We start from the raw sequence: 27,634 nt of genomic DNA, 5'->3' as shown, positions 1-27,634 counted from the left end.
GTATCAGGGTGTTCTTATCTTTAAACATGGGAGTGAGCAAACGTGTCCGGAGGGGCTGAAAAGGTGGAAAGAAGAGGCCGTATCAGAGCTGAGCTCTGGAAAAGAACGACCGTACCGTTCTCACCACCCAGAGATAACCGGCGACAGCAGGCTGGTGTACTTTCTTTAGAATTGTTCTGTGTGCGTGCGTGCGTGTGTGCGCGTGCGCCATACCATGTTTTACACGCCATTTTCCACGGTTTAGTCAAGTACGTTATGAGCATCTTTTCATGCCACTAAATATACTTTTATACCTTAATTCTTAGGGCTATCGAATATTCTATTTTCTATTTCATGACGGGACTATATTATTCCCTCATTGTGAAATATTTAGGTTTCTAACGGCAAAGCCCATTAACAATTCCTGGGAAATAAAAACAGAATCTGGGTAATAAAATAAAGTCTAACCTTTTTTTTCCTTTGTGCTTGGTCTAGTTTCACTGGCTGGCAGAGGGCCGCGTGAAGATGCCTCGCACCTGGAACTTCAGACCAGGCTTCCCACCGTGAAACGGCTGCGCAGGAGCCTTCCGTGGGGCTGCGCATGCGTAAACACTGCACACGGCACTGCAATTCAAGATGGCGGCGGCGGGCTGTGTGCAGTGACTGCGCAGGGCGCTTGGATCCAGAGCATCGCGAGCCGTACAGCTACGCTCATCCCGCGAGAACTCCGCCCCCTCCCCGCTGACCCTATAAAGCAGTCCTGCGCACAGCCTGTTGGGAGAGCGTGTGCTGTGGAGCGCGCGGACGGGTTGTCAGTTCTTTTCTCAAAGAATGACGCTTTCCTTTGCTTCTGAAGCCACCTCGGTCTCCTTCAATTGGCTCCAAGGACGCCAGGCCGGAGGACGCTTCTTCACGCCCCACTCCAAAGGTGGGTAACAGGTTATTTTCTATTTGTCACTGTATTACAGTGCAGTTTGGCATTTAAAAATATCTGTTTATCAAATGGAATGGCGTTTGGGAAAGGCTTAGTGAATATTCAAGTTTTTTACTTTTTGCTATTTTCATTGTTCTCGTTGGCTCATCCGGGTGTGTTGCTCTCTTGGCCCCGACCCCATGGAAGTTTTCTGAGGGCAAAGACTGATCCTAATTCCGCCCTTGAGGTCCCCAGACCCCAGCACAACACAGGGCATGTGGTGGGAGCCCAGGAGGAGAGGTCAGGTGTGACTTGGTCACTGATGGGCAACAGCTGACCACTGCAGAGACTTGAACACATATGGCACAGTTTGTAGTTTTCTTAAATTAAGAAGTAGATCCTTGAGAGAACTTTCTATTATGCATAGGTACATTTTAAAATGTGTATGTATCGTAAACGTACAGCTCAATGGAATTTCACCCATTGAACAACAGGTCTGTGTGAACAGCCACCAGATAGAGACATAGAATATTCTAGCACCCCAGAAACTCTTCTCGTACCCCCTTACACTCCATGCATTAGTTTGTTTTGTTTTGCTTTGTGGTCGTTGTAGGTGCCTTTTTTCCCCCCTTTTCTTTCTTTTTCAGATTCAACCTTAGCAAATGGAATCTTGCCTATAGCCTTGGGAGAGCAAGCCCTCCTCACTGTCTGTTGCTCTGGGCCCATAAGGGGGGCTGTTGATGGAAATGCAGAAAGACAGCATTTTAATAACAAAAAATTAACGCATTTAAAAGAGCTGATGAGATACAGTTGGAGGCTAAGAACATTTACAAGAATATCATCCTACTAACCTCTTAGTACAGACCTCCACGGGAGAAAATTTATACGCGGCATTATCTGCTCCTGTGTTTAGTAGTCAATCATACATTCATTTCATCTTCATTCTTCATTCATTCCATCCAGCAAATATTTTGATTGATTGCCTGCTACAGGTCTTAGACCAATTGTGTGTGCTGGAGAGAGAGCAGGAATCAGAATCGATAAAGCCCCTGCCCTCAGGGACAGACAAACAAATAAGAAAAGCATATTGCATGTGAAATGGATGTGGTGCTACCTAGAGGGGACAGGGAACTCCAGCAAGTGGCCCTGTTTTCTGCAGGCAGTCAGAGGAGGATCTCCTACGAGGAAAGCCTTTAGAAGAGCCATACGTGGGAAGAGCATTCCAGGAAGAGGCCCCAGCAAGGGCAAAGGCTCCGAGCGAGGCTCGGGCTACCCGGCATATCTGAGGAGTGGGAATGAGACCCAAATGGTTGGAGCCAGAGGGCCAAGAGGAGGAGACTGGACGTGAGGTTAGGTTGTTTTTTTCCTTCTGTTTTTGTTTTTTGTATTGGGTCTATTTTATGGCTGGGATTTCTCCTTCTACGGGGCGGGGAGGGTGCGGGAAATATGACATCAGGATGTGTTAGGTATGCCTTAAATGTGAAAGCACAAAGAGGAGTTGACTGTGCTTCATTTTGGGGGGCATATGTTTCACCAGGTGGGAGGAGAGGCACAGTGTGGAGGGCCCCGTAGGTGATTGTTGTTGTTTACTCTGAGGGAAATGGGAAGCCATGGGAGGGTTGGTAGCCTAAGATGTACATGACCTGGACTAAAGATCACTCTGACTGCTATTGAGATATTTATAGGGGGCAAGAATGGAATCAGGAAAACAAGTTTGGAGGCTAGTACAACACTCCAGAGGAGAGAAGATTTTTTTTTCTCCCAGTTATTTATTATTGTTTAACAAACCACCCCAAAATTTGTGGCTTAAAACATCAATAGTTTATTATTTCTCATGGTTCTGTGGGCTGCCTGGGCAGTTCTTTTGCTTCACAAGTATCAGCTGGGTCCTATTTTTCTCCATCTTTGCAGGCCTAGTTTTTTTGTTTTTTGTTTTTTTAAATGTTTGCCCATATGTATTTGACCTTGTTGGCTGTGGGGTGTTTTTATGTTTCCATGAATATTCCCAAGCTTTGTTCTGGGATGCAGTTAAATGACCTGGAAATGGTTTGATTCTTTCAGGTCTTGCTTTTAAGATTTGTTTGGCAGGATCAAAGCAGCATTTAGCGTCCAAGGCTAATTATTCTCTGCTACTGAGGCAAGACAGTGTTCTGCCCACTGCCCCGGGAATTGTGAGGTGGTCCGTCTGGGCTGTGGGAGCTCCCGTGTGGTTTGCTCGAATCCAGGGTGGTTGTCTCCGAAGCCTCGAAGTTTCTTCTGGCTTGTGTGCTGACCCATAGTCAGCCGAAGACCTCACGCGCGTCCTTCGCTTGTCTCTGGAGTTCTCTCTCTCCACCCCACTCCTCTCTAGGTTCCCTGCCCTCTGAACTCAGCTGCCTCAGTCTCCCCAGCCTCTCAGCTCCACCTCTTCAGCTCAGAGTGCATCCTGCTTCTCCTGGGTTCTCCCTCCCCAAACATGTTGACTTTGAGATGCCTCTTAACCATCCCAGAGGAGATTCCTTGAAATGTTTTCTGGAAGAATCCCTCCTGACACCCCAGACTTCTCGTGTTCAAGGTGAGTCAAAGACTCAGGTGCATCTCCTACGCAATGTAACGTTGCCTGTCAAGTGATTGCCTTGACATTTGGAATCTGACTCTGGACTCAGTCTGGCAGCTGTAACTCCTTAAATTATTTCATGTACTGGGTCTTTGATTGGGTTGATGAGCCTCAAAACTTTAGCTTTGTTTCTTCCCTGATCAGGTAAAGGAAAACAATACATTGGTGATTCTGGTTATCCCTTATTTTAAATATACATGGAAGAGACTTTGCTTTTGACTAATGGGCTGCAGTGCTATTTGTTAGTAGTAGCAGCTAATGTCCTGGCATTGGTGAATGACGTAGTCTTAAAAATATTAGTTAGAAAGTATTTCAGGTATTCTTATAATATCACTCTCACTCGCCAGCTTCTATATTAGCCAAGACTCTTGCTTGCAATTCATGGAAGTCCACCTCAAACTAGCTTAAGCAAAAGTCCTAGAAGAAATCCCCTTACATAAGTGGAATTTATAGGCTCCTATAGCTCAAAAGCTTAAGAGGTGGGGAGGCGGAGCCTGATTCAAACAGTCTTCAAACCTCTCTCCTTCTCTGTCTCTCTCCCTCTGTCTCTCTCTCCCTCTTAGTTCTCAATCTGGTGGGACCAAGTTTTGGTTGGCCTTAAGGTTTTGACCTGCGAGAGAAATAGAGAGCACTCTTCCCAGTATCTCTGGCAAAAGTCCTGTGGGGAAGGGGATCCCAGTTGGCCAGGCTTGGGTCCCCTGTCCGTCCTTGGTGCAGGGTCAGGAGGAGGTCAGGCCCGCAGGGTGATAGTACCGGAGCAGCACTGATCTTCTGGGCCCTAGAATTCTTTGCTGTGGGGGCCGACCTGTGCATCGAAAGACATGTAACCGCACCCCTGGCCTCTACCCACTAGATGCCAGTATTAACCTCCCTCCACCCACCGTGACCGCAAAAATAACTCCAGGTATTGCCACATGTCCCCTGCTGGGCAAAATCACCCCCGTTGAGAACCAGTTCTATGGAGCGAGAGTAGTTTTCTATGGGAAGAGATGCCGGCTGGGAAAATAGGCCTGTGACCTATTCCAGTGTGTTTTCTGAGCAGAACAGAAGGAGGTGGACCAGTTGTTGGGATCTGTTAATGTACAATGAACCACTGACGGGTGCAATTTAGTGCAGTGCTTTAATTCTTACAAAATAATTTTGTGACAGGGTACATAAAAATTGGGGGATACCTGTGAATGTGTTCGAGATGTTATAAATGTTATAGCAGGACCAGAAAATTCTCTGGTGTCATGATAAAAACCAGAAACTAAGACTGAAATACCGAGGTCTATTTTTTTTTTTTTTTTTTTTGGCTGTGCTGCGCAGCTTGCGGGATCTTAGTTCCCTGACCAGGGATTGAACCTGGATCCCCACGAGTGGAAGCACAGAGTCGTAACCACTGGACAGCCAGGGAATTCCCATACCGAGGTCTATTTTGGCTCAATCTTGTACTAGGTGCATGATCTTTCTTAAATTATTTAATCTCCTTTAATCCTCGATTTTCTTCAATATAAAAAATGATTAATGATGTCAGACAAAACAATAATATATGTGAAAGTCCTGGGTAAACTTTAAATGGCATTCAAATTGGAGGTGTTATTTAAACGTACTTTTCAATTAATTGAACATGGACGCTGCTTCGGTGATTTCTGAGTTTTTAGAATAGTGCATTCAGGTGTGTTTGGGTTTATTCTGTGACTGTGGAGCATGGTATTCTTTTTCTTATTCTCTCTCTTCCTTTTTCCTTCTCTCCCCTTTTTGGTTAACGTAGAGATGTCAACGTTATAAGAAAGAAGACGGTTATTTTTAGTTTCTAATATGTTCCAAAAGGCAAAAGAATTGCTCACCTGAGAATTATCAGTCTCTTCTGTTCCTGCTGTTTAAAAAAAAAAAAAAAAAGAAAAAAACATTTCCAGTTCATTTAGCTGACTGGTGGGTGAGAGTCCTAGGAATGATCCTGTCCTCAGGAAGGCAGACACTATGTTCCAACAGCGCATGGTGTATACGTTTTCAGCTTTCTGGCTCTGTTCCACCTTGGTAATAACCCACCCGGTTAATTCAGTGGGATTTAAGCTTCTGGTCTTTGTCTGAACAAATCAGAAATTTCCAGAAAACGTTTGAACAAATCGTGGAACCTAGTCATATTCAAGCGTAGAATATATCCCAGAAACAAACAGATGACCTAATCCCATGTCAGATGCAGGGGCTAAATGATTCATCTCTTAAAAGAGTCTTACAGTCAGTGTTTACTTCCCAAGTGAAAGAGAGAAAATTCGCTTCGTGATCTAAACCAGTTGTAGGAACATTTTCAGAGTGTCACCTTTTGGAGCAAACGTTGTTTGACTTTTGGATTAGATTCGTGATTTTTTACGCAAGACCGTCTTTAGAGTTTTGGGTTAAGAATGCTGTGTTTTTTTCTTTTCTGTTTGTGGAGACAGGCTTTCCTGGGTGACATCTCTTGTTGTGATCACTATTAGTGGATCGTTTTTCATACTCTTGTTTCAAATCTAACAGTTGCTGAAATGAACACATACATTTCTCAACCAGTGAAATATCTCCTAAAAGGTGCTTTCTTCTCAGCAGGAGGCTTTGGTAACTTCCGGAGAAATTCAGCATTCTTTAAGTCAGAGACTACACTAATAATCACGATTTACATGTGAACATATAAACTACAGGAAATCAGAAAGAGAGGGAGAAGAAAATTTTATGTGCTTGGCTAGGAGTCTTTGAATGTTTATAGTCTGGGAACGGATACTGTGAAAGTCTTTCTGGGATTGACATATATACACTAATATGTATAAAGTGGATAACTAATAAGAACCTGCTGTATAAAAAAATAAATTAAAATTTTTAAGAAAAGTCTTTTCTGTTGTTAGGGCCCACATTCCCACCCCACGCCCCCAATCCTCAGCCTTGGCTTTGGAGTCAAAATAGCACTCTTCTTACACTTGATAGTATTAGAGGAGATTTTTTTTTTCCCCTTGGCATATTTCTACAGCTGGAAACTAGGGAAGCAAGGAGGCTGATTAATCGCTTTCTAGCTAAGCACATTAATACTATCCTCTTGGCATCTTCCAACAGTTTCTGTTTTATTTTGCTGTAAGGACCTGTTTCCTTTCTAATGAAATTTTGGTGCGACCTTCTTGTGTGAATGCTTCTTTCTGGGCCCTTTGGGGTTTCCTTTACCAGTATTGTTTTTTCTACCAGAGAGCTAATATCGGTGGACCGCTGCAGGCCCTTGAATCGTGGGTGAGTTAGAGATGAGATGGATGCAAGCGTGTGGGGTGGGGGAACGGAGGAGTCAACCTCTGCTCTTCCGAATATGTCCTCAAATACACGTAGCTCTCCATTCATGGTGTATATGATGACTTGGCCATTCCAACTGCTGTTAAGTTTTGAAGGGCCAGTCAACAGAGATAATAATCCAAATCATTCTTCTTCTTAAAGGGTGTCTGAGAACTCTGGCCACAACCTAGTTTTTAAAAACATAACATATTAGTGATTAGAACAAAATTTTTTCCCAGGGCTCTTCTAGATAATGCCTCCCTAAATGATGGCTCAGATGTATGAGTCAGTCTCAGGAGCTGACCATTAAGCCACTGGCCAAGCTTCTATTTTTAAGAATCACTAGGAAAAACTGGAAGCAACTTTAGAAAATAAAGGAAATACTCTCTGTCCTTTCTTTTTTTTTTTTTCCTTGTGGGGAATGAGAAGAGACAGTCTTTGATTCATGTACAGCCAAGATCTAGGAATAAAACAAATACAGTAGAACCCTTTCCTAAGTGGTAGGCACAGTTCTAATTCCCACAATTTAGAGATCTGTTCTACATCAAGGTTTTAGTGTATGGGGCTTGTTGTCAACCACACACTATGATCTGTGATATACCTAGGGTTGCCTGAATATGAAAGCAAAACTTTGCAATAATTTATTTTATTGGATTTGAACCCACTAAACACAGTTCTTGAGTTGTGTACACAGTCTCATTGTTCTAATAGTAAACATTGTGTCCATTGTCAAGTTTAATTAAAATGCAGTGAACCTGTGGCCACTGTGGACGATGGAATCCATGAACGGATAAATAGCTCTGAGATTGTACACACCTGACGTTTTAAGGGCTTCCTGATGATCAAAGTTCAAGCACATTTAATAGTTTCAGCAGTTGTACTGCTTCGATTTGTGTTTATTTTCATTTCCCCTGGGCAGAACTCTCTAATCTGGGCTTAACTTTTTACAACATACTTTTGAGAGGGGCTTAAATTACCCTATTCTCGTAATAGCAATACTCTTAATATGGAAGATTTTAAAAGTGTCTCTGCCCACTTGAAACAGAATTTCCACTACTGTGCATTTATTCTGTAGATACAGGAAACCCAATTATTGTTTGGAATTGAACTAGGCCCTTGAGGAACGTGAAACTCTCCTTGTTTTCTCCTCCGCCCCCCACCCATCATCAGACATGGGTTTTATTTTATAAAATTAAATAAAAATGGATGATGTGAGTGCAAATAGCTACAGGGAAGGGAAAATCTATTTGTAAGATCTTTACACTTGTGCCTAAATAAGATTGTTCTCTGATTATTTGCTGGCTGTTTATAAGGGAAAATCATTATTCCTGGCTCCTAAGTCTGGAAGTCATTCATACAAGGAGGCACAAAATATTCCAATCGTTTTTATTCCCTCAGTTTTCCTATGAGTATTCATTCAATATTTTGGCTGATAATACAGTGAAAGAACAGGCTCTAGGCAGTTTTTCTAGAAATCAAGATTTATCTACTTCTTTGGATAATCAAATATTCCTTGCTCAGAAAGGCCTTCCAAGAACAACCTTTATGAAATACTGCTAGAGCCCTCACCTCCCATCTCTCTCCATGTTCTTGCCCTGCTTTACTTTTCTTCAAAGCATTCATCAATACAGGTTATTTATTAACACCCGTATTTATCTGCTAGCTTATAAACCTCTAGAACAGCGCCACCCAACAGAAATCCAATGCAAGCCACATAGGATATTAAAAATGTTCTAGGAAACACATTCTAAAGGTAAAAAGAAATAAGTGAAATTAATTATAATAGTGTTACCGACCCAGGCCCTTGGACTGTTTAATCAATAGAAATTGCTAAGAGGCCAGACGAGAATTCCAGGCAAGCCTTTATTGGGGCTCGGGCTGCAGCACAAGGGAGTGAGAAGAAGAAACAGGTGCCTTTGCACTCTCCCTGAGAGGAGCTGCCTAGGTCCTTAAATGGGGTAATGACGGTGGTGGGGGGGCGGGTCTGTGGGGCGGGAAGGTGGCTAGCTTAGGTGGTCTGCCCACCCGCTCAGTGGTGCTGCATGCAGGGATCATACACAGTCCCCTGCTTTTGCTCCCAGCACTGCAGAAATGGCAGTTGGTTTGTGGCCTTTTTGTATCCTATTGTTCATAATTGCCCCAAATGCCCATTCTTGCAGTTATTTTAGTCCCTTAGAGTTACTTTGTATTCTGTTGCCCAGAGAGATGTTAGCCCAAGTGCAAGCACTCCGGTAGAGGGTCCCAGGTCCCAGCCTATCTCAACAGTATGTTTTATTAAACTTAATACATCCATAATATTATCACTTCAACATCAAATCAGTATAAAATGATTGCTAATGTGATATTTCATTTTCGTTTTTTGGACTAAGTCTTCAGAACCTGGTGTCTATTTTATACTCCCAGCACCTCTTAATCCCAACTGGCCACCTTTCAAGGGCTCAAGGGCCACATGTGACTTGTGGCTGCCATGTTGGACAGCATGGCTCTAGGATGTCATCTCCACATGGTTAGTGGCTTTGCTTTGTTAACTAGAGAAAATAAATACTAAGCACATTCTGAGTGCATAGTAAATAGTGAAATAGCAAATGAATATTAAAATTATAATGATCACAACTGTTTAGCCAAAGGTCTGTGTATTATATGTCATCCAGCATGCTGCAATGCCTCTGGTTTTCTCTTTCCTAACATTTCCCTCTTGTCTACTACTCTAAGAATATCAAAATGTAAGAAAAGTCACTGTGATCATTTATTCTGCCACTGACCTACTTTTGCTGGGAAAAGCCAAAGGCTATATCCTGTGGTGACTCTTCTGCCCTCCCACCCCTCAGAATGGACCCATTCGAGTCTTGTTTCTGCTCATTGCCTCTCCTCTTAGTTCTGTGCTCCCTCCCTTTGATAGTTCTCAAGCTCCCTAATCAGCAGTGCTTCCTATCACTTTTTAAAAGATCATACATCCCTTAATATTTGGGCAACACCTCCTTCCCTTCTCTTCCTCCTGTCAAGTCCAGTAAATAAAGAATGCATTTAGCACCTTCTTTGTGCCAGATACCATGGAAGTAGGCACTGCACATACACCTCAGGGCAGTGTAGACACTGGCCCTGCTTTTGAAGCACTTTCAGTCCAGTGGCTGAGAAAGACAAACAGTCATTACAGTGATGACACAGGAGAGTGTCATGGCAAAGGCACAGGCTCTGGGAAAAACAGGGTTCAAACCTTGGCACCACCACTTACTAAGTATATGGGCTTGAGCTGATCACATATCTCTATGCCTTAGTTTTCTCATCTGTAAAATGGAGCTAATAAAAGTATGTACCACATAGTGCTGTTGTAAGGATTAAATTATAGTCGGGTGGGGTGGGGAGAAAAAAGATTATCTACAGGCATACCTTGGTTTTTTTACACTTTGCTTTATTGCGCTTCACAGATATTGCGTTTTTTACAAATTGAAGGTTTGGGGCAACCCTGTGTCGAGCAAGTCTGTTGTTGCCATTTCCCAATGGCATCGGCTCACTTCATGTCTCTGTGTCACATTTTGGTAGTCCTTGCACTATTTCTTTTTTTTTTTTTTAATAAATTTATTTTTATTTTTGGCGGTGTTGGGTCTTCATTGCTACACACGAGATTTCTCTAGTTTCGGCGGGCGGGGGCTACTCTTCGGTGCGGTGCGCAGGCTTCTCATTGCGGAGCACGGGCTCTAGGCGCGCGGGCTTCAGTAGCTGTGGCTCTCGGGCTTAGCTGCTCCGTGGCCTGTGGGATCTTCCCGGACCAGGTCTTCAACCCGTGTCCCCTGCATTGGCAGGCAGATTCTTAACCACTGCACCACCAGGGAAGCCTTCCTTGCACTATTTTGAACTTTTTCATTATTATATTTGTTACAGTGATCTGTGACCAGTGATCTTTTTTTTTTTAATTTTTATTTATTTATTTATTTATTTATGGCTGTGTTGGGTCTTCGTTTCTGTGCGAGGGCTTTCTCTAGTTGCAGCAAGCAGGGGCCACTCTTCATCGCGGTGCGCCGGCCTCTCACTATCCCGGCCTCTCTTGTTGCGGAGCACAGGCTCCAGACGCGCAGGCTCAGTAATTGTGGCTCACGGGCCTAGTTGCTCTGCGGCATGTGGAATCTTCCCAGACCAGGGCTTGAACCTGTGTCCCCTGCATTGGCAGGCAGATTCTCAACCACTGCGCCACCAGGGAAGCCCGTGACCAGTGATCTTTGATGTTACTACTGCGACTTGTTGAAGGCTCAGATGATGGTTAGCATTTTTTTAGCAATGAAGTATTTTTAATTTTATTTTTTAAGTATTTTTAAATTAGGGTATATGCATTGCTTTTTTAGACATAATGCTATTGTACACTTAACAGTATTTTAAAATTAGGGTATACGCATTTTATTTTAGACATAGTGCTCTTGCACACTTAACAGTGTAAGCATAACTTTCATATGCACTGAGAAACCAAAAAATTCACATGACTCACTTATTGCCATATTTGTTTTATTCCAGCGATCTGGAACTGAATTGGCAATATTTCCAAGGTGCCTGTGTATATCACCATTGCACCATTATACTCTTGTAAAGAGATGACCTTGGATCATTGCCAACTGTGGTTAAGAGACATGCATATCTAATGTATTAGACTTACTAGAAGAGTGTCTGGCATTAGCATATTTCTAAGTGTTAGATATTATTATTATTATCCGTATTGGAAGAAGATGGACCTTTGGGAGAATTCAGGGGGCACAGCAGCCCAGACAGTGAAGGGTCAGGTGACATTTCCTGGAGGAAACCCCATCACCAGTGAAGCCTGATGAGGAGTTTAAGGGGGAGGGAACAACATTTGTAAAGACCTGGAAGCAAGAGCTCTTACGGCAGTTTGAGGAACTGAAAAAAGTTAAAACTGCCTAAAACGCAAGCCCAGAGGCCTCTGAGGACCAGGTAGAACATATGAAACTGTTGATATTCGACACTTTTCAAACTATAAAAACGAAGGTTATTTATGGTTTAGCCTAATAGTATGGCTAACGTGAGCTGTGTAAAAAAAACAAAAACAAAAAAAAAAACCAAAACAAGAGCGAGCTCCTTAATACACGGTGTGTCGTGGGACACCGGGTCTCATCGGGACACCTGCTGCCCCTCGGCTGGGAGGGCTTGTGGGGAAGAGAAGACCTGGGCCCAGGTGGCCTGGGTGCATGGCCGGCTGCAGGTGCCCTGTGGGACTGAATATACTCGGCGGTGCCCATTTTAAAAGTCCAAAGGGTGAATTTTATAGGTTGTTTTTTGATTTTTAAAACGTTAGCTCAGATTTTGGGGAGGGGGGCACAGTAGGGACCAAAGCATTTGTCGATCAAACATGGCTCCTTAACTACTAGCTGGTAATCTGCAGCCTGAGTTTAGACCTGGGGGCCAGGCGGTGGGGGTAGGAATGAGGCTGGACTTCTGAGTCCAAGACTTTTTCTTAGGAGTGAATTACTGAACATTTTCCCCACTTTCTCTGGCCCCGCCTGCTGCCATCTCTGTTCAAAGTCATTTCCTTCTGAAGCCCTCCAGTGTCTTCCCACCACACTTAGAATCACATTCAGACTCTACACCCCGGTTTATAACTCCACCCGATCTGCCCCGGCCACCTCCCCACCCTGCATGGTGTTCCTACTACACTTAATTTTTTTATTCCTGAAACCCACCAAGATCATTTTGGCCTCGGGGCTTTTGCACGAGCTATTCTGTCTGCTTGAGATACTTGTCTTTCAGATAGTCCTAAGACTGGCTCTTTCTCGTTCAGGGGTTGGCTCAAATATCACATCCTCAGAGAGGCTGTGTTGGAGGTCTCCAAAACCACTTCCGGATTTAAGGATTTGCTAGGAGGACTCCAGGACGCAGCATGGCCGTGATTTTTACAGAGAAAGGACACAAAGGAAAATGGGCAGTCAGCAAATATCCAGTGGGTGGATGGGTGGATGGGTGGATGGATGGATGGAGGATTTTACCTGTCCCGTTGCTCAAGGGCAATGCTTACTCCCCCATCTGTACTGTCCTAAGACTTCTCTTTCAGGCTTTTCCCTTTGGCCTGTAGGTACCAACATGTGTACCCGACACGTGTGCCCAGCTGAGAGGCTGATTTCGTGAGTGAGAACAGTTGGATTTTATCCCGTCCTTGACCAGACTTCAACTTTGCAGACTGCAGTGTTTTCGGTTTATCTCGTAGCTGTGTCCTAGCATCCCCCTGCCCTTCAGCCTCCCTCTCCTCCGTCATCCCTTTGATCAATGGCATTATCCTTCTCTGGCTGAACTGTTTACACACACACACACACACACACACATTTTATAAGCACTGAAGCAGTAAAAAAGCAGAACTTTGACCCATACTCTGTCTATATTTCATGGGAAACCTTTCCAAAGAGATTCAGCTGAAAGAGTTTCTAAGAAACTCCCTCATTCCTCCCTCCCTCCCTCCCTCCCTTCCTTCCCTCCCTCCCTCCCTCCCTCCCTTCCCTCCCTCCTTCCCTCCTTCCCTCCTTCCCTCCTTCCCTTTATCCACTTTTTTTTTCACTCTTTCATAAAACTCTGAGCCAGGCACTTTGTCAGGCATGGGAGACAGGTGTGAACAAGACAAACACCTGTGGTTTTTATCCTTAAAATCTGGCTTTCAGATGCTGCACGCATGGACACTAAGGTAAGGAAACAGCAAGCGGCAATCATTTTGTAAAAGGTCCCAGAGGTGAGGAAGCCACTGAGGTTATAACTGTTGGCTGCCCTACTCTGCACTCAAAGTAAGGCCACGGGTGCCAGGACTGGCCGTGTGAGGAAGTAAAAAAAAAAAAACAAAAACACCTCTTTCCAGCTAAGAAACTTAAACGAGCACCGCTGTGTCCAGCCCTGCTCGTTCAGCCTGTGTCTGGAGCTCAGTTTCTCCACCTGAGGATGGCGCTCTCCCAGGCTGTGTGGCTATGGGGTGTGTTTTCTACTTTTTTTAGTGGTTGCCCTAGAATTTGCAGTATACACTTAACGTACCTGTGCATTTACTCACATTTATAATTGATCCAAGTCCACTGCACCACTTCACAGGTAACACCAGTACCTTAACAATCCTAATTCCTCCCCCACCCCTTGCATCATTGCTGTCGTTCTCTTCACTCATGCAGAAGCGCGCGCGCACGCAGGCATACATAACTGAATACATTGTTGCTATTATTATTTTGAACAAGCTGCATCTGTTAGATCAATAAAGAATAAGAAAGATAAAGGTTTTTATTCCACCTTCACTTTTTCCTTCTCTGATGCTCTTCTTCATGTAGATCCGAGTTTCTGATTTTTTTTCCTTCTCTCTAAAGAACTTTTTAAATTTTAAATTAATTAATTAATTAATTAATTTATGGCTGTGTTGGGTCTTCGTTTCTGTGTGAGGGCCTTCTCCAGTTGTGGCGAGCGGGGGCCACTCTTCATCGCGGTGCGCGGGCCTCTCGCTATCGCGGCCTCTCTTGTTGTGGAGCACAGGCTCCAGACGCGCAGGCTCAGTAGTTGTGGCTCACGGGCCCAGTTGCTCCGCGGCATGTGGGATCCTCCCAGACCAGGGCTCGAACCCGTGTCCCCTGCATTGGCAGGCAGATTCTCAACCACTGTGCCACCAGGGAAGCCCCTAAAGAACTTCTTTTAACATGTCTTCCAAGGCTGGTCTGCTGGCAGCAAATCTTCTCAGTTTTTCTTGGTCTGAGAACATCTTCATTTCTCCTTCACTTTTGAAGGATAATTTGCCTGGAACAGAATTCTCAGTTGGTCAGTTTTTTTCTCTCTCAACGCTTTAAGTATTTCCCTCCACTCCTTTTGTGTGTTGGTTTCTAGCAAGTCAGGTGTCATCATTATCTTTGCCCATCAGTAAGGCGATTTCCCTTTCCTTCATGAGTTTTTCCTTTATTTTTGATTTTCTGCCATTTAAATATGATATGCCTAGATGTAGTTATACAATATGAAGAAATAAGATGTAGCCTAGACATAGCATTTATCCTGCCTGATGTCTCTGAGCTTCCTGGATCTGTGGTTTAGTGTCTGACATTCATTTAAGGGAAATTCCCAGTTATTAGTGCTTCAAATATTTCTTCTGTTGCTTTTTCTCTTTCTTCTCCTTCTGGTATTCCCCTTATACATATGTTATACCTTTTGTGGTTCTCCCACAGCCCTTGGAAATTCCATTGTGTTTTTTTCTTTTTTCAGTCTTCATTGTCTATGCTTCTTGGCTTATGAGGATTCTATTGATATATTGTCAAGCTCAAAGATGCTTTCCTCAGCTGTGTCCAGTCTACTAGTAAACCAATTAAAGACAACATTTCTGTTACAGTGCTTCTTATCTCTAGCATTTCCTTTTCATTCTTTCTTAGAATTTCTCTGACTCTCTGCTTACATTGCCCATCTGCTTCTACATGCTGTCTACCCAGTAGAGTCCTTAGCATCTTAATCATAGTTGTTTTAAATTCCCAGTCTGAGAATTCCAACATCCTTGCCACATCTGAGTCTGGTTCTGATGCTTGCCCTCTCTCTTTCCAAACTGTGTTTTTTGCTCTTTAGTATGCCTTGTAATTTTTTGCTGATAGCCTGACATGATGTACCCAGTAAAAGGAACTGCTATAGGTTTTTAGTAAGGTGGTGATGAGGTGGGAGGGGAGGGGGGAAGCGTTTTGTAGTCCTGTGTTTAGCTCTCAGTCTTTTTGCGAGCCTGTGCCTCTGGACTGTGAATCCCCCAATGCTTCTCAGTTCATCTTCCTCACCCCCTAAGGTGGGACAGGTGGCTAGAGTGGGCTGAAGCTGGGTATTTCCCTTCCTCCACGTGGAGAGTTATAGGGGCCTGGAGTTAGGTATTTTCCTTCTCCTAAATCAGTTAAGTTCTTATAAAATCCCAGCAGGTGAAGTCCTGGTTAAGAAGTTTCTCCTGAGGGCAGACCTTGTTAAGAGGTACAGAGTGGTCTGGCCTATTTCAGAATGCTTCCTTTTCCCCTCCCCGGCTGGAAGAATGAGGGGACTTTTCTCCAATATTCACTGTGAGTACCTGGTCCAGTAAAACAAAATGTGGGGATCCCCCCATGACTGGGTACCCCTGGAGTTTTTGACTCTCAGATGTGTCCACAGCAGCCTCCAGCAATTCATCAATTTCAATACCGGTTTCCCTATGCTGGCTGGCACTGGCTTCCACCAAGGTTGATGGTCCAATAAGTGGTGATTTTCTGTATTCAACTGTCTGTCTCCCCAATTTTGGGGCAGTGGTTTGCCCTGTGACCTCATTTCTTCTACTGATCTAAGAAGAGCTGTTAATTGTTTTCAGTTTGTTCAGCTTTTTGCCTGTTTCTTTGATGGAGAGGTGACTTCTAAGCTTCTTACATGATGGACCAGAAACCGGAAGTCTGCCCACCAGTTTTAAGAACCAAAAAAGTGACTGATTGAGAATGTCAAGAATTTTTTTTTCGGGGCGGGGGTGGGGGTTTATTGGGTTAGAAATGGAAATTTTAGGCTTCTGTTGGAAGTTTCAAAGGTGCCTGAAAGAGAAAGTTTTGAACGATATTCTGGCCACGTGCAGGAAATGGTGATATTGCAAAGCACATGAGTCCGGGGACCAGCAAAAGGGGAGCTTGAAATCTGCTTCTCTCAACACCCTGTTGTGTGCCCCAGGTCAGTCACTTCCCTTTTCTGAGATTCCTTATCTAAAACTGGGTGTTGGGACATTTACCGGAAGCTGTTGAAGGGATTAGAGGTAATTTGTATAAAGTACATAGTAGAAGGTATATTCCCAGTTATTTTGTACATAATAGAATAGAAACATTATAGATCATTATAGACATAAAGTTTTTTCTTCCTTTTACTATGGAAAAAAACCCCTGAATGTTCACTTAGCTCTCCAAGGACACAGGAAGAGATTCAAGGTTAACACAATGCAAACCAAGCTAGAGAACGGTATGTGGAAAAGCGAATTTGAGCAACGTAGAAAACACAATTCATCATTCAGATCTGTCCGAAGATTCTGGGCACGTGGCAAAGTGTAAGAGGATGAACTTTTCCCCTCGCAGCCTTGTCTTCACTGGGAAGTTTCTCCCTTGAGGGAGTCACTTTATAATATAGTAATTGAGTAGGAAGAGAGAAATCTCTTGCTAAAAGCAGTAAGTGGCTGGGTAGCAAATCAGTTATCAGAAGCATCACTAAAAAAAAAAAAGAAGTCTGTACTACTCAGCACCAGGGTATTCTTTTGTGGCTGGGAGAGTAAACTTATATAAAGCACAAAGGTACCCCCTCCCACTTTGAAAAATCTCCAACTTCTGTTTCCTCTGCACTTGGAGGGAAGCGATACACTAAAATTAAGCGGTGGCTTCTCATCGCGGTTAGCAGCCTACACTTGGAGCCAGTCTGTCCTGGGTTTGCAGCCGGGCTGGCCACCACTTGTCCTCGTGTAACCTGGGGTGAATTAACCGACTTCTCCAAGCCTCCACTTCTCACCTGTAAAACGGCAGTTGTTGCAAAAATGAAATTTTGATAATCCCTGAAAAGAACTTAGCTCAGTGCTTGTGAAGGTTAGTCATCATGATTTCTAGAAAAGGGCGGCTTCAGGACGTTTTCGGACTCGAAATCCGTCTCTGCAAACAGTGACTCAGAAAGACTTTTGAAATTAAAGGAACAATTTAGAACAGGTTTTAAAAGTTGGGAAAAGATGGCAGTGGGGACGATCAAGAGTAATCTTGCCACCTGGAAGAGAAGCCAACATCCTCCTGTGGTTTTGCTTTCCTAGAATCACTTCTGCTTCTAGCCTGGAAGTGGACAAAGATGGAGAGAGATTGGAGATGAGCAAAATGAAAGCAAAGCAAAGTGTTCCATCTTCAAGAAGGGTCCCCAGAGTTATGCAGCTTCCCAGTTCTGGGTGGAACCCAGAAGCTATTGCCTCTGAGCAGAGGGCTGGATGAGCCGATGCGTGTGAAGCCCTTAACAACAGTGTCGGGCGCCAGGTAAGCCCCGTTTCATACTGTGCTGCTGGGTCTGCTCCCCCTGACACCCACGTTCCCAAGGGGCACAGAGCTGCCCTCCAGGGAATCACACAGTTTCTCGATTTCTCAAAAATCATACTCTTTTTATAGATAAAGCACAGAAATATGCACAGTACATGAACAGATATATAGTGTATATGTGGTATTAACATATCATGGGGGGGTAATTACAAAAAACAGTCTAAAAATATTCCTTATAGGGGGGATGCAAATGAGAAACATGTTAAATAACACTGGCTAACACTGATATAACGGGCTGCGGGGGATGTGGACGGGGCAGGCACCCAATATAAGACTAGAAATGGCGGGACCTCAGATGGCAGGAAGGTGGTGGTGGGGGATGGGAGGAGGGATTTCGTGTGTGCGGGAAGCACGTTCAAGTGGGAAAGTCCCCCTGAGTGAGCGGCATCACCCTCTTTGCTGCCGCTCCTACTTCCTAGTTGGGAAGGCAGCGTTGTGTAAGGAGGAGAGAAGGAACATCTTGGGAATTCCGGCTCTGCCATTCATTTGCTGTGTGGTCTTGGGCAAACCACTGACCTCTCTGAGCCACATCTATAATGTGGGACTAGCAATATGAGAGTCCGAGTGAAGTACCTGAGGAACAGCAAATGTTTAGTAAATGTGATGTCATTTTTACACTGTCCTCCTTGTCCTGTAAAATGGCAGATGACCCAGTAGTGTTTGAAATTTTCAGGAAGGGAAATCACTTCCTTTGAGGTGAACTCCTATCCACTGACATTTTATTCAAATTTTAGTCCCTCTGTCTTCTTTTTAACCCTCTCTTGCAAAGCTCTGGTTCTTAGTTTTCTTTTGAAATTTCCAGTAACACATGTATTAGGGATGCATTATTTGCCAAGTATCAAACACACATTATTTTATTTAATCCTCACAACAGTCCTATGAAGCCAGCACTTGATATATGTTTTTTTTTTAATTCAGCTATTCTAATAGGTTTGTAGTGGTCTCTCATTTTGGTGACTAAAGATGTTGAACATTTTTTCATTTGCTTATTTGTCATCAGTATATATTTTATTTATGCCTGTTCAAATCTTTTGCCCACTTAAAAATATTGGGTGGTTTGTTTTCTTATTATTGTAGTTTGAAAGTTTTCAAACACATATTCTGGATACGAATCCTTTGTCAGATATATGATTGGCCAACATTTTCTTCCAGTCTGTGGCTCATCTTTTCATTTTCTCAACAGTGTCTTTCACAGAGCAAATGTTTTAAATTTCGATGATGTCCGGTGTATCAACATTTTTTTCTGTGGATGAAGGTTTTGGCGTTGTAGCTAATGTTTTTAAACACCGTGAGCCAATCAAGATGCATCTCTGGGCCACGTGCATCCTGCGGGCCCCACATTGGGGTGGGATTTTTAGACTAGAAGGAACCTCGGGGGATGTGGAAGCCATGACAATGTGCTTCTCGGGTCTCCCGCAGCAGGGCCTGTAATTGACCGAGGGTCCGGATGCCCTGCTCTGAAATCCACCTTTGTGCCAAGACCACATTTCCCCCAGGTTTCTCCTTACCAGTGACTGCCTGCGACAGGGGTACTAAAGCAGGCTCATTTCTGGGAGACGTGGCTTTGCCAGAACTTTCTTAGAATTGTGCCACAGGCTCAGACTACTCCTACCCACCTGTTCTTTTTTCTTTTCTCCTCTGCGGGGGTTAGACAAGCGTTGTGGTCTAACTCTTCTCCCAGCTTCCTCTGGCTCCTTTATCGTATTCCCATCCTGTGGGTTCCCCCCCCATGAAATGTCTTGTATGTCTTTTCCCAACTTGGTATCTGCTAGTATGACTGCCTCACCTGCCGTGCCTGGCAGGTAATATAAATGGATAAAGTGGTTCAGGTGAGGCCTGAGGTGAGTTAAAACCCTACCCCTGTTTCACGAGGACAGCTTGTATCTAATTGTGATTGTTGCCAAGGAGAAAGTGATCCCAGGGCAGAACATCATTAGTTTTTAAGGAGAAAAACTACAAAAAATTATAATCCTTAATTCACCCCTCTCCTTTGACAGAAGGAATTGAGGCAAGGAAGGGAAATGCCTTTTCTAAGATCACTCATGTAGTGGGTGGCAGAATGTGGCCAGAATCCAGAGATACTAGATCCCGACCCAGCTCTTTCCCTTCTTCCTATTTATTGATTAGGTGGGTCTGTATTCGTCATGTAACAAATCACACACACACACACACACACACACCCTGCGCCAAATGGCAGCTTATAACAAGGTACGCTTACTGTCTCACAGTTTCTGTATATTGGAATCTGGACTCTGCTTAGCTGGGTCTCTCACAAGTCTGCATTCAAAGTGTCAGTTTAGGCCAGGGTCTCATCTGAAGGCTAAGTTGAAGAATCTGCCTCCAAGCTCATGTGGCTGTTGGTAGGACTCCTTCCCTCAAGGGCTGTTGGACTGAGGACTTCAGGTCTTTTCTTGCTGTCTGTCAAAGGCCACCCTCAGCTCCTTGCTGCGTGGAGCTTCCCAACATGACAGCTTGCTTGCTTCGTCAAAGTGTATAAGCTGAGCAGGCGACAGAGAGCGTCTGCTAGCAGAGGTGGAAGTCACAGTCCTCTGTAACCTAATCACGAAGTGATATTCTACCATGTTTATTGTATTCTATTACTAGACAGTCACTAGGCCAGCCCACACTCCAGGGGACATGAATACAGGGGGCCATGTTCGAATACTTCCTTGGACATTAAGACACCCCCAGTTGTGTTGGATCTTTCCCCTGTAAACCAAGACACTACTTTCATGGGGAGAGGTCGGGGATCTATTATATTAAAATGAAAACAAGTGCTGATGTAACTGCAGGACAAGATTGTGGAGGGAGAACTAGATCAATGTGGACAAGAAAGGAAGCGATGGCAGGGGACAGGGCTGGGGTAGAAAAAGAATCTCCAAGCCAGGGCAGCAAAACCCTCTGTTTTCCCCACCAGGCACCCTCACCATGTTCTGTCTTCACTTTGTTCTATGCCATGGGCACGGAAAACATTGTTGTTCGCAAAATTCAGGACATGGCTTTTGCAGAGATCGTTTGCTCTCGGATTACTACACATTCCTTCTAGTACTGAGAGCGCTCATAACTGTCGAGGAGAAATACGAGGATCAGAACTGTCTCCTTTGCATATAGGGAAGAAGCATGGGACGGTAATGAAAATAATGATCACCACTAATATTTGTCAAGGGCTAGCTGGACAGCCTGCCTGGAGCCCACCAGCTTTGCCCCATTGAGTCCTCAGAACAATTCTGTGAGGTTGTATTAATATTCTCTCCATTTTACAGAGGAAGAAACTGAGGCTTAGAGAGAGTGGGAGATTTACGTAATGTCACAGCTAGATGGGGCTAGAGCAGGAATTGACCCATGTTTTATTTCACTTCAGTATCTACCACTAGAGTATTTCCCAAATTTTATTCATTCATGTATAAACTGTCAGAGCTGCTGCCATATCCAATATCATTTATTCTACTATCACATACAGGATACATTTTAGTACTCTACCCCTACCTTGCAATGATGTAGACTCTGGGCTATGGCAGAAGTGAGTTTAACCCTGCTCCTATCACCTCTCTGAGCTGCAATTTTCTCATCTCTAAAAGGGGAGCATGGGCTCAACTTGTCTGACAGAGAAACAGATCATGGGAGTGAATTAGGAGGCATATTGTTAGATTCCCTAGAAATATTTTGCTGAAGGGACCCTCAAGGAATAGGATCTATCTTTATTAACTCTTCTAAAAGATATATACATGGTTAGCATATTTTCAACATCATCATCAATATTAAGGAATTCCTTAGCACTTTCCATGACCTCCGAGAAATTTGCAATTAAGTGTTAAAGTCGGCATGTAGATTTAGTGTCCTGGAGTTCGAGGCAACATTAAATAGTCTTGTTACTCTATTTGGAGCACATACATTTGCTCTAGCGTTTTTGCTTGCTTGAGGGAACCATAATGACGGTATAACATCGTGATTAAGGGTACGGATTTTAAGGTCAATCAGATCTGGTTTTGCTTTCTGATCGCTCCATCCACTGGCTTTGTGACCTTGGCTATCTAAACGTTCTCTGCTTCAGTTTCATTAAATCAGTTGGGAATGCTTTCAGCTGTAAGTAGCAACCACCATAACAAAAAGCCTACAGAGACTTAGGTTGTTTTTCCCCTCACTTAAAAGGAAGTCCAGAGGCAGGAAGTTGTTATGTTTCAATGGCTCCAGAATGTCAGAGCTTTGCGATTCTCTCTTCTTTACGCTTGCAGGATGCCTAACCGCTTTACTCGCAAGTCGGGGAAAAGGAAGGCAAGTAGAACCAAGGACATCTTTTCCTTTTTGAGACAACACAGCTGCCCAGAAAACTCCCAGCGATCTCCTTCACCGGCCTGAACTGTGTTACATGGCCAAGTTGCAAGGGAGACCAGGGAAGGCTCCAGAATGGAGGTGGGTGAGGGAGCGGGGGCTGTGGTGGGGATTATGTCAGATAATGCATGTAACTGGAACAGGGAAATGGAGGCTTCATTCCAGTGTCCTGCAGTGAGGGCACTTCACATCAGAGACAGGGCAAAAACCTGGTTTTCTACCAGACTGGAAGCTCCCTGCAGGGAGGGTTTTCTGTCTTTCTCGTTTATTATTCTAGCTTGATGCCTAGAACACAGATAACCATATGGTGCTTCTCAGTAAATATTCGATAGATGAATGAATGGGTAGTAATCTGATACATTTATTTGATTTACTGTCATTCATCATTTCCTCAGAAAACATTTATTCATTGCCCCTAAACAAACATCAGAATGTAAGAATCATGAAAACAGGACTTTTGGTAGTGTATTATTTATCTCTTGCTGTGTAACAAACTACCCCAAAACTCAGCAGCTGAAAATAACAAACATTTCTTATCTCACACCGTTTCTGAGGTTAGGAATCACTGAGAGCAGTCTGGACAGGTGGCTCTGGCTCAAGGTTTCTTGTAAGTAGTCACGATATAGTCAGGATGTTGGTCGAGGCCGCCAGCATCTAAAGGCTTGACTGGAGTTGGAGGATCTGCTTCTCAGATGGAGCTCACAGGGCTGCTGGCTGGAGGCCTCAGTTCCTCCCCATGTGGACTTTTCCATAATGCTGCTTGAATGTTCTCAGGACATGGCCGTTGCCTTCCAGAGGGAAAGAGCAAGGAGGAAGCCACAGTGTGTTTTCTGACTCGTCTTGGATGTTGCTCAGTGTCATCTGCACAATATTCTACTCCTTAGAAACAAGTCATGAGGTCCAGCCTAAGCTCAAAGGGAGGGGCTTCTGCCTTGTGAAGGGGGAGTGTCACCGAATATTTTCCCCCAATATGTTTACACTTTAAAAAATTCTTTTTATTGAAGTACAGTTGATTTACAGTGTTTCAGGTGTAGAGCAAAGTGATTCAGTTAGACGTATATATATTCTTTTTCAGATTCTTTTCTTGTAGACATTTTAAAACCACCAGTGTCTATTCCATTCATTGTTGTATTTCTAGCATCTAGATATGCCTGGCTCCTATAATAGATGCTTAATCAGAGCTGGTTCCAGGTTGGTAGGCCTTGAAGGTTATAAAATTTGGGGGCTTTAAGAGAAAGGATGTAGAAAAGTTATGAAAAAAGTTATAAAAGTTAGTATTTATTTAGAATAAAAGAATATACTACAAATTACCCAATTTTTAAAGCTGAAAATATCACTGACATCACAAAATCCTCCAAATACCATCTTTATTTTTTATTAACTACCTGACTTTTCCTATTATTATTATTATTTTTAAAATAAATTTATTTTTATTTATTTTTTTTTGGCTGTGTTGGGTCTTCGTTGCTGCACACGGGCTTTCTCTAGTTGCAGCGAGCGGGGGCTACTCTTTGTTGTGGTGCATGTGCTTCTCACTGTGGTGGCTTCTCTTGTTGTGGAGCACGGGCTCTAGGCGCGCGGGCTTCAGTAGTTGTGGCACGTGGGGTCAGTAATTGTGGCTCGTGGGCTCTAGAGCGCAGGCTCAGGAGTTGTGGTGCACGGGCTTAGTTGCTCCGCAGCATGTGGAATCTTCCCAGACCAGGTCTTGAACCCGTGTTACCTGCATTGGCAGGCGGATTCTTAACCACTGTGCCACCAGGTAAGTCCCTCATATTATTTTTTATTGACTACCTGACTTTTCCTGTAATGTGCGTTTCCTATATATTTTGGCTACACACTCTTGGATTACCTGTTAATATGACAGTGATCTTGGATTATCATTTTCTTTAGAGAGACTACTAGAAAGAAGATTTAATCTTTCCACCATCAGGATTGATCAAAATTTGTTACTGTCGATTTGGAAAAGTTTCTTTTGGCTTTGCAACACATTACTGGTTAGGTGATGTAAATTTTTAGGATTGTTGTGTCAGATTTGGGAAAACATCTGTCCAGTTTTTTATAATATGACCTGTAAGATTTTAGGCAATTTGAGTTTTCTAGGGCAGTGATGAATCTCAAATACTCTTTGAATGAATGACACCCATTAACTAGTTTGTTGCTTTCCTTTTTGTAAAGATGGAGCATTTCTTTTATGTTATCTTTGTCAATGCCAATATTTCTTCTTCCTGGGTGATCGTTATCATTTGCTCCTCTTTAGCAGGTTGTAATGGTTAATTTTGTGTGTCAACTTGACTGGATCATGGGTTGCCCAGGTGTTGGTTAAATGTTATTTATGGGAGTGGCTGTGAAGGTGTTTCCAGATGCAATGAGCACTTGAATCAGTGGACTCAGTAAAGCAGTGCGCCCTCCCCAGTGGGGCGGCATCATCCAGTCCACTGAGAGCCTGAATAGAACAAAAAGGCAGAGGAAGGAAGAGTTCAGCCCTTCCTGGCTCACCGCTTGAGCGGGGACATCGATTTTCTTGCCCTAGGTACTCCTGTTGCTTAGGCCTTTGGACTCAGACTGGAACTACACCACTGGGTCTCCTGGGCTGCCAGATTATAGACAGAAAATTGTGCAACTTTCCAGCCTCCATAATGGCGTGAGTCAATTTCCTAATAATAAATCTCTTCCTATACATACATATCCTATTGATTCTATTTTTCTGGAGACTCGTGATTAATAGAATGATTTAAAAAAACCCAATAGCCTAGTTCCTAGTTTTATGCAAAATTATCTCTTTTACTGGTATCACTTATACTTTGACAGGGAACTCACCAGAGTTCCAAGGCCAAGGTGTATCAAATATAAGTTACCTGATATATGGGAAATGCACCAAATTTGACTATCCTGTGTGTCTTCACACACATCCTTGCTGTTTATGGAACTGTCACACTGAAATTTAAATTTCAGAGTCCATCTATACAGTTTTATTGGAACTTAGACATGCTCAGCCATTTACTTACCGTGTACAGCTGCTTTCATGCTGCAGCGTCAGAGGTGAGTAATTGAGACGGAGCCCACAGAGCCGACAAAGCTTAAAGTATTTAGTATTTGGTGCTTTACAAAAAATCTGTTGACCAACCCCTGTCCTATGGAAATGAGCAAGAGACACACTCACCTTCTTGGCCTCCTGAAGCAATGGCCATTTTTCAGTCCCTAAAATATACCAAACTGTGTACTGACTCGAGACTAACCCCTCCGCTCTTCTCTCTGGAGAACAGTCTTCTCTCAGCCATTTTTGGTCTGATCATATTCATCCTTCCAGCAATTTCCCCTACCTAGAGAAGACTTCTCTGGCTACCTGTCTAAAACAGTTTCTATTATTCTTTTTTTTTAAATTGGCTGTGTTGGGTCTTTGTTGCTGCACGCAGGCTTTCTCTAGTTGTGGCGAACAGGGGCTACTCTTCGTTGCGGTGCTCCAGCTTCTCATTGCGGTGGCTTCTCTCATTGCAGAGCACGGGCTCTAGGCGCGTGGGCCTCAGTAGTTGTGGCTCGCGGGCTCTGTAGTTGTGGCTCGCAGGCTGTAGAGCACAGGCTCAGTAGTTGTGGCGCACGGGCTTAGTTGCTCTGTGGCATGTGGGATCTTCCCGGACCAGGGCTTGAACCGGTGTCCTCTGCATTGGCAGGCGGATTCTTAACCACTGTGCCAGCAGGGAAGCCCAGTTTGTATTATTCTTAACCCTAGTTTCCTGTTCTTTTCAATAATAGTCCTGCCCATGGTTTGTAATTATTGACTTGTCTTGTTCATTAAGGTTGCTGCCCCTTTTACTCTGCAAATTCCCTGTCAACATGTCTGTCTTTCCAGGGTGGGTAAGAGTGTGAGCTCTGAAACCAGACAGCCTAGGTTTGAATCCCAGCTTTGTCACTTACAAGTTGTGGAAGCTTGGGTAAGTCACTTATCTTCTTGCTTCTTCCATTTTCTCATCTGCAACATAGGGATAATCATAGTAACTACGTAGTAAACATAGTAAGTACTACATTAAGTTTTGAGGATTAAATAAATTGTAGATAAAGCATTAAGAAGGAAGCAGCAAAGGAAGCCATGAACAAAACGAAAAGGCAATCTACAGGCTGGGAGAATATATTCGCCAACAATGCGACCAACAAGGGCTTAATTTCCAAAATATACAAACAGCTCATACAACTCAATATCAAAACAAAACAACCCAATCAAAAAATGGGCAGAAGACCTAAATAGACATTTCTCCAAAGAAGACATACATATGGCCAACAGGCACATGAAGAGGTGCTTAACATTGCTAATTATTAGAGAAATGCAAATCAAAGCCACAGTGAGGTATCACCTGACACGGTCAGTATGGCCACATCAAAAAGTCTACAAATAATAAATGCCAGAGAGGGTGTGGAGAAAAGGGAACCCTCCTACACTGTTGGTAAGAATGTAAATTGGTGCAGCCACTGTGGAAAAGAGTTTGGAGGTTCCTTAAAAAAACTAAAAATAGAGTTACTATATGATCCAGCAGTCTCACTCCTGGGCATATATCAGAAAAAGATGAAAACTCTAATTCAAAAAGATAATGCACCCCAGCGTTCATAGCAGTACTATTTGCAATAGCAAAGACATGGAAGCAACCAAAGTGTCCATTGACAGATGAATGGATAGATAAAGAAGATGTGGCATATATATATATATATATATACACACACACATATATATATATATATATATACACACACACACACACACAATGGACTATTATTCAGCTATCAAAAAGAATGAAATAATGCCATTTGCAGCAATGTGGTGGACTTAGAGATTATCATACTATGTGAAGTAAGTCAGAGAAAGACAAATACCATATGATATCACGTATATGTGAAATCTAAAAAAAATGATATAAATGAACTTATTTACGAAACAGAAATAGACTCACAGACATAAAAAAACAATCTTATGGTTGCCAAAGGGGAAAGGGAGGGGAAGAAGGATAAATTAGGAGTTTGGGATTAACAGATACGCACTACTATATATAAAATAAACAACAAGGACCTACTGTATAGCACAGGGAACTATATTCAACTTCTTGTAATAACCTATAATGGAAAAGAATCTGAAAAAGAAATGTGTGTGTGTGTGTGTGTATATATATGCGTGTGTATGTATATATATCTCTGAATCACTTTGCTGTACACCTGAAACTAACACAACATTGTAAATCAATTATACTTCAAAAAAAAAAAATACTAGTAAAAAAACCAAAAAACAAAACCCAGTACCTGGTAAGCAATTGATAAGGGTTAGTTATTAATACTTAGTACTGTATCTTCAGGGTTGAACACAAGAGTACAACCAGTATCTCTTTGAGTGAACAAAGTTTTAGGAATGAAGCATTTGTGGAAATGAAGGCTTTATCTAGTGCCTCATACCTCTTTTATTTTTTAACCATATGCTGTTTCATTTAAACATTATGGACCTCAAGTTTCATTTAGTCCATGAAAGGCTATAACTGACCT

The 27,634-nt window shown here is 43.2% G+C and overlaps 2 long non-coding RNA genes across 2 annotated transcripts in view; one reads left to right on the top strand and one right to left on the bottom strand.

Moving 5' to 3' along the window:
* Window positions 1-522: 522 nt before the first annotated feature.
* LOC309614416 lies at window positions 523-22,117 on the top strand. Its single transcript, XR_014236162.1, has 4 exons — window positions 523-2,241; window positions 3,243-3,446; window positions 17,515-17,728; window positions 22,021-22,117. It is a non-coding gene; the product is annotated as an uncharacterized lncRNA (long non-coding RNA).
* The window catches only part of LOC309614413, a 22,439-nt gene continuing 14,744 nt past the window's right edge, over window positions 19,940-27,634 (bottom strand). Inside the window, exons 10-11 of the long non-coding RNA XR_014236155.1 lie at window positions 26,030-26,084; window positions 19,940-23,342 (exon numbers count right to left, since the gene is read on the bottom strand). This is a non-coding gene — a long non-coding RNA (uncharacterized lncRNA). The remainder of the gene's footprint in view (window positions 23,343-26,029; window positions 26,085-27,634) is intronic.

The sequence above is a fragment of the Balaenoptera borealis genome (assembly GCF_965194805.1).
Source record: "Balaenoptera borealis genome assembly, chromosome: 16".
Lineage (NCBI taxonomy): Eukaryota > Metazoa > Chordata > Mammalia > Artiodactyla > Balaenopteridae > Balaenoptera > Balaenoptera borealis.
This window is presented reverse-complemented; position numbering and strand designations above follow the sequence as displayed.